The 18,456-nt window shown below is 37.2% G+C and overlaps 1 long non-coding RNA gene across 1 annotated transcript; it reads left to right on the top strand.

Annotated features, from left to right (window-relative positions):
* The first annotated feature begins 2,398 nt into the window (after window positions 1–2,398).
* On the top strand, window positions 2,399–16,343 carry LOC143693974 (uncharacterized). Its single transcript, XR_013182128.1, has 2 exons — window positions 2,399–10,312; window positions 13,767–16,343. It is a non-coding gene; the product is annotated as an uncharacterized LOC143693974 (long non-coding RNA).
* The last annotated feature ends 2,113 nt before the right edge of the window (window positions 16,344–18,456 follow it).

Here is an 18,456-nt window from a genome sequence, read left to right as displayed (position 1 = left end):
GGTTGACCATGTCTTGCAAATTAATTAATTATGTTTAGGCACCTTTGTACATACACTAGGAATGCTAATGGGAAATCAGAAAAATGCAGGAAATTGAACCCTATGCCTATAGGAGTCCAGGACAGAAAATTTCTGTCTGTGTATGTAATACTACACATGAAGAAAGGAAGCAGCTCTAGTGAATAAAAGGAATAGAAAAATGGTGGATGAGGAGTGAGTTTTAAAAAAAGCCTTCAAAGAAAAATTTTAACTGGATGCTAAATTATTTAGAAGCTGATGAAATTGGTTTAAAAAACATACCTATTTTTTGCATGCCAGCTCAAGTCATAGCTTCCTGAAATCTTCATTGCCAGATCTTCCTTTCTTATTCTTCAAACTGGTACAGAAACCTCTGCAAGCTGCAAGGATGTGTGATGCTTTTTGATTCTCTTCTTCTTCTTAATTTGTCTGCTACTGGGTTGCACAAATCATCTACTTCCAATATTTTAAACTGCTTCCCCTAACACAAATAGTAAGTCAGAAAATCACTGAAGTAAAAAGTTTATTGACAAAGATAAACATAAGTGAATAAAGTAATGAAAAAAGACAGAGGTATGTACACTTTAAATACAGAAGAAACCAGCTGCCTGATGAATTTGCTTTCCCACAGCAAAAGCCATTTAGCTTGTGTTTAATAGAATAATAGAAAATAGTAAAAATAATTAATAGAAACAGATATCTCTGGGGCTACTTAAGTAAGAAAAACTAATATGGTTAAGTACTTGAAGCAATATAACATTTAATGATGGATACTTATAGGGAACTTTATGTGTTCCAGGAACTGCACTTACAGCAATTAATCCTTAGGACACCCCAGGGAGACGACTTTGTAAGAAACAGTTTCCTGCTCAGTGTGCAGAAGGGGTTACAAGCATGGAAACAAGCTGTCATTGTAATATGCCCAAGACTAAATAGCACTTTAATAGGAACAGCAGGGCAAGAACTCCTGAGGTTCTGGGTTTCTGTTCTGCATTCATGTCATAAAAGTGGCAGAACCAGAGTGATGTGGGAGATAAACACACACAATTATTTTGTGTGTTTGTGTCTGCGTGCTCTGCTCCTAAGAGTGGATCTCACACACTGAAGTACCATAGAAAGACATCTAAAAAAATATTGATGCAATTTTCAGGATGGAAATCCATGCTTTCCTTCATTATTTTCAGTGCTATGACTAATAGAAATTAAGGCTGATTTTTAAAAGTTAAAAAAATAAATAATATTTGGATTGTTTCATTTGGGGTTTTATTTCAGAAATAGTAGGGAGAGAAGAGTATTTCTTTGCTGGTGTTTTGAGGATGAAACAAGATCTGGCATAAGTTGAAATTCTCTCATATTTTCCCTTGGTATCAACGACTCATTTGAAAAACAGATAGACAGCAAAAATGAGAGAATGTGAAAAAGGGCAAAACAGAATATAATCAGAAAGGGAAGGAAAGCTTGCAATTTAAAAGTTCTGTGTTATATTTTAAATACTCGTTTTTTTCCCCCAACAGACATATAAGCAAGTCTTCATCTACCTTACTGAGGTTCACACAATAATTTTATGTGTTCCCATTTACAAGAATTTTATTGAACATAGCAATTATAGACTATTATCTTTATTAGCACTGGGTACAAATAGTAGACCAACCTGCCATTATAGAGACAACAACAAAATCATTCCTCCTTCAAACAACTTGCGCATTCTTTTTAATAGGATGTGTAAAATATTATAATGAGAACAAGTCTGAATTGCAGTGATTTTCCTGATTAAATGGTGGCATGTACATAAACTTCAAAGACTATTTTTTTCTTGTAACTCTTACATTAAAATAACCAGAGTCTTAAAGCAAGCTTGATAGAGAATTAATACGGACATGGTCATTTTTCATTCAGACAATTAACACATTTTTTTACTTGTTCTAAAAAAGTAAAAAAAGGAAGAATCTGATATTGCATTAGCTGTGTGTCCTGAATAAGAAAAATTGAATTATCCTGTCCCGAGTGTCAGTAATAAGTCTATGGACTTGAGCTTGCATGCTCAGATTGTTTATTGTGATGTTTTCATAGTTCCTGCATAGGAGGGATGTAAAAGTTTTTCTTAGGTAATATTCTCTGTCAGATATGCTCAGACATTGTTTTTTGTATTCTGCCATTCCAGCTGGATCTATAATCCCTTCCTGCAAAAAGGACAGTACAAAGACCAAACATACTGTGAAAGCAAAAAATGACTCTTGAAATCCAATCATGATTTGAAATACAGCTACCAATTACCATACTTTTCTATTTGAATCTATCCTGTCATTGTATGTATAGTAGCTCCACAGTTTGCACTTCTACTTTTTTATTCTACATCTGCTCTCAATGGAAGAAAACAGTCATGATGTATCCATAATAACTCACAATTACAATGATACATATTGCAATGACATGACCTTTTCTCAGAAAGCAAGAGATGTCAGATTTTTTTTTTTTACTATTTTGCCACAAAGTCTCTGAGAAAGAAGCTAATGCAAAGTTGGAAGTCACAAACTCTCTATTGTGCATAAGCAATGAATCCTTCTCCTAATCTTGGGACATGAAGTTCTCTTACAGCCTTAAAATATTTGAAGGAAGAGCCAGAAGCCAGGAAGACTAATTAAGGAACACAGTGGAAATATCTGCATGAGGTAGCTACAAATCTAATTAATTAGAGGCAAATTTGGAGGGAAAGAGAAACTAAACCTAACTCCTGGTAGCAAGGGATAAGAAATCATCATTCTTACTACTGGTGTTCAAGTAGCCTCACGAGAGAGGAAGTAAGTTCACAGCCATGCATAAGAAAACCAAGAAGAAACTCTCCTAAGCACAATGAGAGAAACTTACTCTAGGGACAATATGGTTTTAACAAAGACCAAAATAACTTCTTACAGAAAGAACTGCTAAAACCCCCAACAATATAGGGTAATCCCCCAGCAGAAATCCTAGCAGAAGTGCTGAGGCAGTGAAAGAGGGAGCTTTAGCAGAATCCATCTTTAACTAAAGAACAAAGAGGTCCAATGAGAGAGGAAAACCTCTGAGCAAATGGTATTCAGAACATCTGAGCTAGTTACTCTGTCCTTACAATGGGCAATTTGGAGCAAGTAGGGAATTCTTGCAGTGCCGAGGCAGAACTGCACTTTGTGGTGGCTTATTGGTTTGGGGGTTTTAATTCATTTTCTGACTTTTGTGCATTAAAATTTGTATGTTAAGAAAATTATTTTTAGCCTGAGCTGAATGTGGTCATGAGCATTCTCAGACTGCTTCTCAGAAATGCCCAGGGCTCATCACTAAGCTATTACCAGATATCACCCCAGTTCTTTCTTCCTTATGGAGTAACACATCACAATACAGGGAGGACTGAGGGCAGAAAGCTTGGCCACGAGAAGGGTTCCTGCAAGGGGGTACTCCCAGGAACAACTGGGATTTGTGGTTCACATCAAAAATATCCTGAAGTGTGCAAGATGTAAGTGCTGCCTTCATCAAACAGAAACTAAGGAAAACTTGTTAATGCCTTTTTTTCCCTTTTGGTCTCCTCTTCCTCCTACCCCTTCCACAATTCTCCCCTTTATTTCACCCCTTTTTGAGAGGAGTTCTTTGGATCCCAGGAATAATTCCTCTCAGAGAAGAGGCCAGATTTTGCTGGTAAGAGTTATAACTCTTTCTTTGCAAATCTCTTTGCTCCAGACTTCTTTATCTCCAAGACAAATTAAATTCCTAAATAACATGCTTGGGGCTGGTGTTAGCCCTAAAAGTTCTGATCCTCCACTCACGTAAAGCATAAGAAAAAAATAATCTCAGCAGGAGCAGTCTTGGGGGAGGGCTTGTAGTCCTGATTAACAGCAAGTCCCAGCACTTCACATTCACTGCCATTTGTTTCTGCAGCACTCCAGCGACATGTAATTCCTTATCCTGCAGGTGACAGATATCTTTGGTGTTATTGCTGCTCTGTGGGCAGTAAATCATCACTCAAATATAAGCTTAGGTCATGCCATGTGACAACTTCTTTACTTATTTGCATCACTGTAAGGCAGCCTGGCAATTATACAGAAAGTATGTTACCATGGCAACACAGGGAAACTGCAGCATCTAAAAAAAAATTAGACTGCAGAATTACTTAACATTTTATTCTCCAAAGACTTCAGTATTCTGAGTTTAAACTTTGCGCAAAAAATCATAACAAATGGTGCCTATTTCATAAATAGTGCTTCCTACATCTTTTAGAAGTAATTGCTTCTTTACATCAAAGCATTTTATATTTTCATCTTCTTGGAATACAAAGTTTAATGAGTAAAATACTCCTCTGTCCCCTGTCCAGAATTTTTTTTTTTGCAAAAAATACCACTTATTAGTCAAGTCAAATACGGTAATTATTTCAGCACAGTTAATGCGTAAGTCCCCTCACACACCTCCCACACAAATGACTGCAGACAGCTCTGACAGAGCCTGAGTCTTGGTAAAGCTCTGCAACAGCACAAAGGAATAGCTGACATATTAGTCTGCATAGGATGGGAAGAACCAAGCAGTCTGAATTGTGAAAAGGGACACAAAATGTAAGAGGGACACAACTATCCAATGTCCAAGTCATGGGCTGGTACCCACTGACTCAAGATAAAAAACCCCTGGCTTCTAGCACAAGTCGGAAGGTTCCTTTTGGCTTAGTGCCTAACTCAAAACTGAGGCTCAGACAATCAAAGATGGCTTTATCATCCAAGTCCCTCCAGCTGCACTGGTTTTGGATGTCAGGTTGTTTTAACCTCTTAGGCATGTGCTGGTGATCAGGAAAGCAATGGAGACAGTGCTGCTGCAGAGTCCTTGTAACCCAGGGTTTCATAATAATTCAGTATTAGCTACTGCTGTCATATTATTACTATAAATAGTGGCAATACAATAAAGTACACATACAATATTAATGAAATTCAAATAAATTTTAAAAAAATTCACTACATCCCAGGGCATTTTATCTCATGCTGCTACCATTTCATCTTACAAACATGGTCAATGCATACAAAGGCAAAAGCTGATTAGTTGCCTAAGAGTTATTCTGTTCCTCAGAACAGAAATAACTATAAGCATACATGAAGCAGTCATAGTTTTAGGACACCTTCCTTGCAAACAGAGGGCAGGCGGAGAGCCCTTTTTGACAAAAATGGAACTGTGTGACACAGATAAAAAATTTTAGAGGAGCCCATTAATGCATGACTAATGCTCTCCACTGAGGTAAATACTCTGGCTTCAATCCTTTTTCTAAAAGATGTGACACTAGTAGCAGCCTACTTTAAACTCTGATTTTGTAAAACACACCATTCATTTGTTCATTGGCACAGTCAATAGAAAAATACATATTGACATCTGAAGATCAAAATTTAAAAAACAAAGTCTCGCTGTGCCATGTCTCTGATCTACATTTCATGCCAATTAACCTAAATATTTAAATTGAAAACAGACCTTGCTTCCTTATCAAGAAGCCTAATTATGTTACCTATATTGCATTTCTGAAACAGATGATAAAGTTCAGTCTCAAGTCTTTGTTAACACCATTAACAAATAAAATTCACAGAGAGCTGGTTAGGAACAGAAACACTAAAATGTCCAAAGCATTTGCACAAATAAAACATACATAATTTAACTACCATGGGATACCCAGAATTATCCATTACCTTACTACATGCAATAAATATGCAAAAGAAATTAAAAATAGCCCACCTATCTTTAATAAAATTCTAGATCTTAAGGCCAAAAATACAGCAGAACATAAACAGCTCAATAAAAACTCAAATTTAAGCAGCAAGGATATGCAGACTTTTGTTCCAAAGAATAAACCCATTGAACAAGAACCAGAATGCCAGGCACAGGAAAGAGCAGAAGCAGCAAGATGAGGAGAGGCAACACAAGGGGATACTTGATGCTGTCAGGGAGTCTACTGACATGTCAACTGGAGAAATGAGATGAGAGCTGTGAAAAGAAAGTGGTAAACATGAAGCAGCAGCTCAATCATTAACAAGCAACAGCCAACTAATGGGAAAAGACATCCAGCTAGCAGGAAACCAACCCTTAACTAAAACTGCCACAATGGAAAGGTGACCACCTGGCCTGACTGAGAAAAAACAACAACCAGCTTCACATACCAACAAAATTATAGGAGGAATTGAGAGGAAGCAGCAGGAAGAAGGGAAGCCTGAAGGTAAAGCTGCAGGAGGGTTTTGGCCGCATTGCAGACATTATTTGAAACTAATTTGGTTTTGACCACAGCTTCAAGTGGTTTAGTACTGCATTCACAGTGAAATGAACAGATTTACAGGTACTAAAAAATCTGTGTTCCTTCTGGAGAAAATGAGGTATCATCATAGGAATAGAATTACTTACCACCTAAGACTAACTGCTTACCTATTTCTGTTTGTAAAAGTGCTAAATTGAGTGATATTTCTGTTCATAGCACAGGATTGCTTCTATACCACACCAGTATTTACCATCATGCCAAGCCCCAAATAAAACCACATGTCTAACCAAAGAGAGGGAAGAAGTATGACACAGTGACATCCACACGGGAAGTGAGGAGTCAAGCAGGTTCAATTCCCTGCCCTGCCACACCCTTCTGGTGTAAAGTTTCACAAGCCAATTTAGGCAATTCAGGTCCTTCCAGTATACCATGGTTCACAGTCTTGTCATGGATTTCCACTGGGCTCTGCAGGTGTTGTACAATCCTGTGTTAGGATACCTCCTGCAGTCACACTGGAAGCCTTCCTATCTGTTGGATGAATATAACAATCTTCCACGTCCTATTAAAATGTGGTCTGGGCAGAGATATGGATGGCAAAGAGCTAGTGAAATATTAGGACTGTATACCCTTTTTATTCACAAAGCACAAACTGTTGAAAAATCTAATGGATATAGGCTGAAAGGAATGTACAGCCACCTCTACAGAAAACATATGGCTGAATTCAATCTTGGTGTAAACAAAAATACTCTAAGTTTCACACAATTTTTTTTTCTTCTTTTTATTTCACACTTTTCCCAATAGCTGCAAACTATCGTCAAAGCCCATCACAGATGAAGTCATTTCTGAAGCCAAGCTATGCATTTTTAACGCCATTTTATCTTTTCCCATATGTCACTCCATCTATTTCTGTTGCTCTTCTTCACCTTAAGCTGATTATGTATCTGGTAATTCACTCTCCAGCAAAGCCTGATTCATCTGTAACCACGTAAGGACAGATTTCATGATGAAATCTTTGACTGAGATGGTTTGGAGGAGGGAAACTTCACAGTTTCCTCCAAAGATATTTTTTCAAGGCATTCCACTTCTGAGGAAAAAAAGTCTCTGAAGCCTGTGGAATTAACATCATAAATAATACAAACCCTAAGGACAAAATTGCAAAATAGAGACGAATGTTTCTGGACAGGTTTTCTTTCATTCCCTTGTGCATATTTTTTTCCTTTTTAAGGACATTCTTGGGAGTGATAAGCTATATTTCACTGTGTCTATAGTAATTACAAAATTATTTCAGCAATTTTAACAGATACCTTTCCATATTGACACTGTTTTTTTGCCTGTGTATCTAGTCTTTTGCCTCTAAATCAATTTTTCCCTAACATTTACTTTGAATGTTTGGAACTCATGGTTATGTTTTACCATCAAAAGAAAAAACAGGTCATTAAACAACTACATTGTTTGAGATATTGTTATTTTTAATACATCTGGTAGTCCTTCAGCTTTTTTTTTTTTCAAGTCAATGTGAATTAATTTTTGCCAACTGATTTCATAGAATGAGATAAAACTGTGAAATTAAATCCAAAGATATTTATTTTTATCTGCTGCAGTCTGTGCAGTCACTGATTTTCTACTGTACTTTTAAAAGAACAATTAAATACATGCCTAATAAAAAACAACTTTTATAAGAATCATGACAATTCCTGCTCAAAATGTTTTTATATATTTAGAGAGATGGTTTTTGCTATGATTCTCTTATGCTTCTAGATGCAGAAGTTAAATGTGTGGAAGGGTTGTGACTGTCTTGCTACCTCAATCCCTTTCTTCTCTACTCCCAATTTACTTATCAGTACAAACAGGTGTTTTTCTCCCATTTTCAAGCAAGTGACAGGTTAAGTGTTCACCCTGAACACAACAGAATGCCATAAATTCTCCAGAGCAGTAAGTCCCCCAGGCTCTGCTTCTTCAAGTGTTTCCTAACTTGCTCCATTGTCCTCTCCTGAAATTATTTCTGTATGACCTTTTCTTATTTCTAGTTTGTGCATGCACATATGACAAAAAATTTTGCAGAGAATCTCAATCTTTTTCATTTTCAATTCATAATTAATTCGTTCCTCTTCATTTATTAATGAACTAATTTCTTGCTAAGGTTGAAGTTATTCAAAAATGGAAAAGGGCAGAACTTTTTCAGTGCATGAAAGGCTCATCAGTTAATACGTTTTGGAGGCCTAAATCTCACAGGAATGCACACACTACAGCAATGAATAACAGAAGCTCAATGTTTGGGGAAACTGGGACCTGACATCTGTTTTGGACTTGTCTGCACTTCTTTGTAAGCCATGTAAGTCTATTTAGACTCTTTAGAGGTGGAAAACAAAACCATTCCCCTATAAACATCCACAGACAAAATCTTTACAGCTTTTGAAGACGTGCCTCCCCACCTTCACACATGTGGATAGTATTTATTTTCTGAGGATGGTGAAAGCAATTATTTGAATTTGTATAAAAAAGTATTATTACCATTAGCATCCTGGAATGGGAAGCTCAGGACTTCAGGTGTCTAAATCAGGAATTATAAGGGCATAGCAGGCTATGTCCCAGGGCAACTCTTACCATGTTGGAGCAGTGTAGTTGTGCAGGTTTGGATCACAATTTGCCTACATTAATTCTCCCCTATACACAACCTGATCACTACACTGAGCTGCACATCCTTTCCTATACATTGCAAGGTAAGGGGAAGTGTGGTAAGGGAAGATACTGTATCCATACTGCTTGCAGAGATGTTTTTGAATATTGCATGCCACTAACCACATCTTCTGGATTATGCATGCCTCCTGTTCCCCCTACCCTCTTGCATGATTGAATGTTACACACTGATTTCAGATCAGGCTCACTCTCTTTTCACTAATGTTACGTTCTCATTTCTAAGTTCTCTTAGAAAATGGGTCTTTAGCTCATTTGACTATGTGATATGCACATTTCTAAAACAAAAAAATAAGGTCAATCAAGGTCACCATGACTAATGGAGCCTATTCTAAAATTATATAGCCCAGATGTGATTTTTTTTCTTTTTTAATCAAATGTAGGACAAGAGTAAAGAGTACTTGAATTGACACATTAATATAGGAAGAATATGTGAAGAAGGAATTAGAGTTATAATCAAAGCCTGCTGCATAAGAGCAAATTGCTTTAGCTATGTTCAGAGTGGAGTATAATTTGATCTGTCTATCCATTTTGATTTCTTTATTGCTTTGTTACTGAAGACTTGTATTTCTATACACATACACACAAGCTGTAAGCAAGAGATCATAGTTACTGTTGGCAAGGAAACAAGTTACTGGATGCTGAAAGTCACATTTCAAATTAAAATTACATTAGTATTTGAGCCAATTCATACTTATAATTGTCATTGAGTTTTTATTTGTATATACTGAGAGCAGGAAGTCATTAAAGACTTGAATATATTTGAAGGATATAAAATATATTTGAAATATATTTGAAAGAAAGTTATTTATTCCACTAGTGTTCAGGGAGAGATACAAGAAATAAATTGCTAAAGAATGTGTGGCCATTCCTGCACGAATCAAATACATAAAATTGCAATAATGTGCTTCCCACAGCTTTCAGTAACTTTTGAGGAACCAAGAAATCAAAACCCAGCATTTTTTTGTTCATTTCTGTTAAATGACTTCTATAGACTGCACCTGAATTATCTGCCTTCCCACAGATGCTCTCCAGAAAGAAAACAACTGTAATTTCCCTTTCTCCTATTCCTGCTCATGTTATATTCACATGCAGCCTTCCTCACACCCCTCTGTTGGAGCCCCTTCATATTTTGTGCAGTTGTTCCAAGCAATTCAGCACCTCTATTTCTCCTAACATTTTAGGACAAGCAAGAAAAAAGCCTGGAAATATTCACTGGACCAACGTTGTACACACCTACCAGCAAAAGTGAAAGAAAATGTTTACCCTTTATGGCTCTTCTGAGGGCTTCAAAAAGGAGCCAGGAAGGGATGTTCTTGTGTACCATACATCACTAGGATACTGACAGCATTTTCCCGGCAGGTATTGTTTGTTACCCGAACAAAGTCCAATTACATGGTCATTAGACAAATTTCATTTTTCCTAGATGTAAAGCCTTGAACTTGAATCAAAGCATAGTGCTGCACCAGTTCTTTCTGAAGTAACATTTTTGTTTTTCTTCCATATAGCAATTAAAAAGATTCAGTAGGTATTACTGAAAATGTTACCAGATTATGTGAAAATATAAAGTGTGGCAGTTCAAGTGATAAGTGGAACAAGTCAGCATTTTAAGTTTTCCACATATAAATCAGTTTGTCTGATGTCTATGTATCTGTCTAATGTATCTTATTAAGATATTATAACTGAATAATTCACTTCCCTTTCTGTTCTTATGGTAAAGCTGGTAGAGTCTGGGAATGTATCATCTCTGCTTGAATTACTTCTGGGAGTTACATGCATACTGTATAATGAGAATAAAACTTCATGTCATATTTTGAAAATGGCATTTATGGTCTATTTATGACTTCACAGTTCAAGGTCATTTATAATGATCATTATCTCCACTTATTCTGCCAATTCTTTCAATAGTTTGACATAGTCAACTAGCAAGATTTCTGAAAGTATTAAAGCACAAGTTGCCTTAGTTTAAAATAGATGACAACTTGGATACATTGTGGAACTTCAAATTAGAAAAAAAAGCACATGATATATAATTTATAGTCACAGAATCATAGAATATGCTGCATTGGAAGGGACACACAAGGGTCATCAATTCCAACTCCTGGCCCTGCACAGAACCATCCCCAAGAGTCACACCATGTGCCTGGGAGCATTGCCCAAACATTTATTGAACTCTGTCACCCTTGGTGCTATGACCACTTCTCTGGGTGGCCACAGCACTAAGACTGACAGTGTTGTTTCCAGTACCCAACCACCCTCTGGACTTTTTCCTAACATTCAACCTAAACCTTCCTTGACTCAGCTCTATACAATTTCCTTGAGTCCTGTCACTTATCACGAGTGAAGAGTACAGTTCCTGCCCCTCATCTTCTTTTCATGAGGAAGTTGCAGACTGCAATGAGATCTCTCCTCAGCCTTCTCTTCTTCAGGCTGAAGAAACCAGGTGATCTCAGCCACTCATAAGTCTTTCCCTCCAGACCCTCCCACCATCCTGGTTGCCCTTCTTTGGATGCTCCTGAACAGCTTAATGTCTTTCACATTGTGGCACACAAAACTGTGCGCAATATTCAAGGTGAGGCTGCCCCAGTACAGAGCAGAGCAGGACAATCCCCTCCCTTGCCTGGTTGGTGATGCTGTGACTGATGCCCTCCAGGACACACCCATGGCCCTCCTGGCTGCCAGGGCACTGCTGGCTCATGTTCACTTGTCCTTGACCAGGACCCTCAGGTCCCTTTCTGTGGCACTGCTTTCCAGCCTCTCCTTCCCCATTCTATACACACAGCCAGGGTTGCTCCATCCTGTGTGCAGAATCCGGCACTCGACCTTGTTAAGCTTCACAAGGTTGGTGATTGCCCATCTCTCTAATTTGTCCAGGTCTCTCTGCAGGGCCCTTGTGCCCTTGAGGGAGTGAACAATGCTTCCCAATTTAGTGTCATCAGCAAACTTACTTGGTATTCCTTTGAGTCCTATGAACAAGTTGTCAATGAAGATGTCGAGGAGTGCCAGGCTGAGGATGGAGCCCTGTGGGACCCCACTGGTGACCAGACACCAGCTGATGTCACCCCATTTCCTGTAACTCTCTGTGCCAGACCCTTGAGCCAGTTGCTCACCCAGTGCCTAACACAGTTATTCAGCTGTGGGATGGACATTCTGTCCACAAGGACACTGTGAGACACAGCATCAACAGCTTTGCTGAAATTCAAAAAGATTGTATCTACTGGAGTTCCCAGACCAGCTAGGTGGGTTACCCTGTCATAGAGGGAAATTAGGTTGGACAAGCAGAACTTTCCCCTCATGAAGCCCTGTAGGGTGTGACAAATGACTGCTTTGTCCTAGAGATTTTTTCAATACCTCTCTGAATAATTTTTTTCATGATTTCACTGGGCTCTGAATTGAGACTGACAGGCCTGTAGTTTCTGGCCTTCTTTTCTTTCCCTTATTGAAAATCAGGATGTTAGTCAGTTATATTATTAAATACAAGAGCGTATAATTAACTAAGACATTTTAAGCATTTTTTTGGGTAAAGATTCCTATATTCCTGGAATAGTTATTAAATTCTGTATGGAAAATGGCTCTTCTAACTTTATGTCTTTATGCAAAAAAAAAAAAATACTCCTTATAATTTTGACCTCAAATACAATTTTAATTTTATTTTTTTTTTTGTTAAAAAGAGCAGATTTTGGAAATAATGAATAAGAAAAAGATGCTTAGAAACAAGCTATTAAATCCTACTACATGTGGGAAGATGGTTCTAAATCTCTTGGACATTTTTCAGCCAGCAATATGTCATGGACTTATTTTATTAAGAGCTTTATTTCATCTGAATAGAAGGAAAATTCTTACTGATTTAACTTCATTAACTATGCATAACCATCAGCAAATTTAAAGAATAGAATTATTAGAGAGTTTTCCTGTTCCCTCTAGGGAGAAATTTTCCCTCTCTTTTCAGAAAGCTGTGCAGAGCTGCCCTACTACAAGCATTAACCTCTTAGCATCTACAGTAATGATGTATTTTTATTTCTCCTCTCCTAATAAAAAATAATTGAGGTGTTGAGTACTTTAATTATTACTTCTTAGTACTAATGGCTCTTTATGCAAGTGGATCTAATAGCACTGAATTATCAGTACTAATATACTCATATAACTCCAACAATGAAACTACCTGGCATCAGGTCCTGTACAATGCTGTGAATCTTATTATTTTTAACTTCATATGTCTACAAAAAATCCCTTATTTGCCTACAGATGATCAACAGAAACAAGTTCTTTAAATATATAATTTTTTTTAGTAAGCACCAGCAAGTAAGACATACAAAGCCAAAAAATATTTGTATTTGAATGTAAATACAGACACTAGCTACACCACACCTAAACTTTGCCAAGTGAGCTTAGAAAATCTCAGTTTAAGTTGTGTGGATTCTTGCTGCAGTTGTTAAAGGTGCCTCACAACCCAATGATGATGCATTTATCATAGTCGTGTTCTCAAGGGACTTCAAAGCACTGAACACATCAATTTAAATAAGAAATGCTTGTTTCTTTTAGAAATACCCATTATATTTTTCTGGCTACATTCATCCCAGAATCCCAGTGCTTTGTAAACACTGCTGAACATAGCACAGCACTTTGTTAGCGCATGGAGGTGTAGACAAATGAACCAAACCCATCACACAGGGATCATTCTAGCCAGAAGACTGGTGATTGCTATAGGGAACTTTTATGATTAAAATAGCTAATAATAATTGGCAATTCTTTCAGTTCTTCTGCACTGCCAGCTACTAAAACAAGTCTCCTTTCTGTTGCATTTCTCTTTGAGCAGGTTTCAAAAGCAGGATCCAGAGCCACCTGTTCAGCACCCATATGGGAAGTGGAGCATGTTCAATCCTACTGTGCTTGGGAGCCATGGGCAGAAGTGTGGCTGCCTGAACAAGCTAAGGAAAAGAAGCTTTTGCTGACTCTCCAGTCTTCAATGACAGTGTGGGATTTTGTGCATTGGTGAGAAATCAAGCAGCAGGAAGCCAAAGTGTTTTCTAGAATAGCTAAAATGTTTACCAGCCCTGAAGGTACACTTTGTTTTCTCCTTACTTTGAATGCTCTTCCTGACCCTCCTGAAACTTCCCTTTCTTCTCTGGTGTTTGTCTCACACTGCTTTCACCACACTTCTCACAGTAACCAGTTGCTCTACTCGTGAAACATAATTTCATGCTATGCTGGTGCATCTAGGAGAGATGCCACAGACAGAAAGCTATAGAAGCTGTTGCTGGGTGTGGTTTCATAGAGAACTGTGCACTTCAGTATGTGTATGTGCACAGTGTTTTCCTCTTTTCTCTCAACCAACCTCCAACCAGAAGGGAATGTTTCTAAGAAAAAAAAAATCCCAAACTCTATAAAATAATTTAAAACCAAAGCCATTTGGGTGCCCAAATTATAAACAACAACACCAGCAACTACTGTTACTGACTCTGCAGTGGGTATTTCAAGGGAGTCAAGGAGAGACAGCTCTCTCTGGGCTAATAACCACTGAAGCTGAGCCACTTTTTTCTATAGCTGGAGTACTCCTAGAGAAGCATAAAAGAGCAACACAAACTTCTGCTTTTCATCCACTTAAAAAATATCTATATTGTTACCTGTTTAGAGCCTTTCAGAGCATTTTTCTGCTTTCTAGCCCAATTTTGGTATTTGACATCATATACACAACGAGGTATATGTCATTCTTGCAACAGATCTCATTGCCTTTCTACTGCTTTTAGGTTACCTACAAGAAAATAATAATTAAAAAAAGAAATCCAAATAAAATATGATATTGGAAAAAAAAACAAAAACAAAAAGGACTTTGTTTAGAGTCAGAAACAGTTCCCAATATATGAAGAGAATTTCTGACATTACAGTGGAAGTTTTCTCCTCCAGAGCCTAGGTGTACTTTCACACATTCCCTGAGTGATTCATGGAATAGTCACTAAGTTGATGAAATAGCTCTAAAGGATTTAAATAGATTATACCAATTAAGTTAAACACTGGCAACACATTAAAGTTATCAAAATTATTACACACTTCAGAAAACAGTTATTTAAGTAGAATATAGATTGTATATTCTGTTACAATGTAGCATATTAAGAAACAGCTGACTCCTTTTTTCTTTCCAATAAGCCCTGGGTTGAAAATCTATTCTTTGCCCATCCAGTTTGCCTGTACATTTTCTCTCAACAACAATAATCCTGCTCTCAGCAACGTGTGTTTTCCTTAATGCAGAGTCTCATTGAGAAGCAATGCACTGATGTTTTTGGTGGAATTTGGTGCTCAGCATATGCAGCACTCAGATGTGCTATGAATAGCGTACATACAAATCACCTCTAAATTTGTTCATTCCAGTAATGTAAATTAGCAACATTCTGAACTGATTTTTCAAAGCATTCATCACAGAAAAAAAATTTTTAGATCTTCTATGAATGCTAGTTCTGCTTTAGTATCAGAGCAATACAAATCTCTGTCTTCTTAAACTTATGAAAACATGCTCTTCATTCTATCACAAACAAGACTAACCTTAAAAGTTAGTACTTTTTTATTATTTACTTCCCTAGTGCTCCACTAGTGCTCGAAGTACAGCCAGTCAGCCAGCTGTATGTCTGTTCAGCAACACAATCTTCTAAACCTAAACCACTAAAACCTCTGTTTAAAGACATGTCAAACTATTCCATGGTGAATAGAATACTGAACAGGAGATGCTGTTTGCTGGTTAATGATAAACAAGAGATATAGTTTCCTACCCATGAAAACAGTTCATCTTTTAGGACTTGCATTGTCATTATTAATGCCTCTTATTAATTTGCTGTGCACAGCACCGCATGAAAAAAGACTTACATAGAAAAGACATAACTGAATTCCATAGGCTTTTTTCCAGGCAAAAGCCATTACTCAATTAAAGAGTGCAGAACTTAGCGCACAGACCTTGACCATTTGTCTCATATACAACAATGTATGGTTTTCTAAAATAAGAAAATTTGACACTAACCAATTTTATTTCATCTTCCCATCTGACAGACAGCAGAAGTATGAATGTTTATATCCCTTCTATAATTCCCACTTCTAGTACAACAGTAAATACTGGGAAGGGATATATAAAATTTTAAGACTTTTTGGGTTCTTGTTTGCCATCTGTCTGCAATGATATCTTGGAGCAATACATGATCGAGTTTAATTATGCATCGCAAAAAAATCGTGTTTTTTACTTAGCTTCATGTTGAACTGATTGAATGTTCCCTTGCTGTCAGCATCTAGGAACTGTGAACATGAAGAACTAAAAGAGACCCCAGGAAATGATCTAGATTAATCTCCTCTCAGAGGAACATAAATATCATTTACTGTCAGCTAGAAGGATGCTCTAGTCTATGACTTGTCAGTTTTAAGTTGTATAAGACAGACAAACATCACCAGTATGTTTTCAGAAAAAAAAATTATCAGAAGTCTTTTCTTATATTCAGTAAGGATTAATTATTGCCTATTCAGTTTAAATTGCAAAAGGGGGCCACTACAGAAAATAGCCAATTTCACTTATCTTTACAATATCAACAGTGCCATTCCATGATTTCTAAGTAGAATTTAGAGTAATTTCAGCTTCTAGATTTGGTATCTCTAAAGTCATTACAACCGTTCTTCCCAAGGGACAAATTCCTGCTATTTGTAAAGACACACAAATTTTTTCTGTCTTTTCAATGAAAGAATGCACAATGGACACGGCTGACTTCAAGAACAGTAAGAAAAATTCCCAGAAAAATCTCTGGTGGGAAAGCAGATAAGGCAATAAGACTATGAATTTAAGCATAGCCCAAATTCAATATTCAAATGGCTTTTGGATCCAAGATAATTTACTGGGTCAGAGCCCATTCAACTTCAGGGAAGTGCTAAATTTTCTTGCTCATCTAACAAGATGAACAAGCCCTGAGGTATCTGGAAAGGTTTAGCTGACTTCTCTATACATTTGTACTGAAGCAAGCTTCTGCAGGAGCCAATTTCATAGTGTGGAGCCACTTAATAAGTCAGTACTGATACAAAATATCCAGGACTTTATCCTCATGATGGATAGCTTCACCACTTGAGAGCATTTCCAGCCTTTCACTGCCAAATCTGATCTGCCCTCCAACTTCCTCTCTGAGCAATGTATGCAGCAGAAAAAATTGTGCACAGCAGTCCCTTCTGGCTAAATTCATTGATACCTAGTTTCTGATGATGTATATGCATTCTTATATTTCATTCTCAAGTTTTCCAGTGAATCTATGAATTCAGTTTTTACCTGTAGCCATAACTAAAATGTTGGATTTTACACAAGGATTAAGAGAATATAATAATCTAAACACTTTGGTCAAAGTCTGGAAACACTGCTGTAACTTTTCCAGGAAAAGGTGTGTGCCTCATTCTTTAGCTGTCCTTTGTAGGTCAGTCTCTCCTCCTGGGGAAAGCATCTATTTTCATACAAAAGTTCTGTTTATTCAAAAAGTACTTCTGCAGTGAGCATGCTCAAGTGCAACTTTCCATCAACCATAATACCAGCACAACAGCAGAGGTTAAAATTTAAATTCCTGTTAGAATGTCTGTTCTTTCTCATTCTACTCTCTAAATCTCTTATAGTTGAAAGGATGTGTCTGAAGAATACAGCTAATGCAGGGGAGCATAACATAGGAACCACTTACAGTCAAGGCTAAACCTGTCCTTACCTCATTAAAGTTATGCTTTGGCAGCTGTTACAGTCTATCAGGGAAGGAACCTTGCAAACTAAACAGTGTAAAATAACTCAGCACAAAAATAAGGATTGTTTGGTCCTACCTCTGCATCTTCCCAGTTTAATCAGACTCCTGATGTTAGTTGAGCATTTTTTTAATCTGGATTTCCTTTTTGGTGTTTAAAAGGAGAGAGGTCAAATAAACATTTGTAACAGAAATTTTATTTAAATAATTAATTAATTGTGTTGGTGCAAACAACCAGGCAGACTCCTGATGGAACTCAGTACAGCAAAGCTTCAATTTTCCCCAAAGTGCAGCAGAGTTTCACAAGAGTAATCATTTTTCCTAACGTAAGGTCTCCTCATGAAAACATTCACTTTTCAGAAAAGGCTCCAAACATCTAGGAGCACTAAAACCAAATTCATACCACTAATGTCATTGTTTCAAGATTTCAATCATACAGGCTTCTGAATCAATCATTCTGACCTTGTACTCTGATACCACAATGGTATTCTTCCCCTCAACCTCACAGGCTCTATTAATAGTTAAATTACCACCAGTAATACTGGTGTCATAAAAGACAACTATGTGTATGATATAAAAATAAATACATAAGTAAATAGTTAAAGCAAAATACTGCTTATTAGCCAAGCCACTGAAGAACTGAATATGCTGTGTGTCTCACAAAAAAGCCCCAGCTTCCCTCCTTTCTTAGGTTTCTTCCAAAATGACTGAAAAATTTCTTTCATTGTCTCCTATTTAAGGAGACCTCTTTGTGAAGGGTCTCCAGCCCCT

This window comes from Agelaius phoeniceus, chromosome 4 (assembly GCF_051311805.1).
Source record: "Agelaius phoeniceus isolate bAgePho1 chromosome 4, bAgePho1.hap1, whole genome shotgun sequence".
Taxonomy (NCBI): Eukaryota; Metazoa; Chordata; class Aves; order Passeriformes; family Icteridae; genus Agelaius; species Agelaius phoeniceus.
The sequence above is the reverse complement of the archived record's forward strand: the minus strand, read 5'-3'. Positions and strand labels throughout refer to the sequence as shown.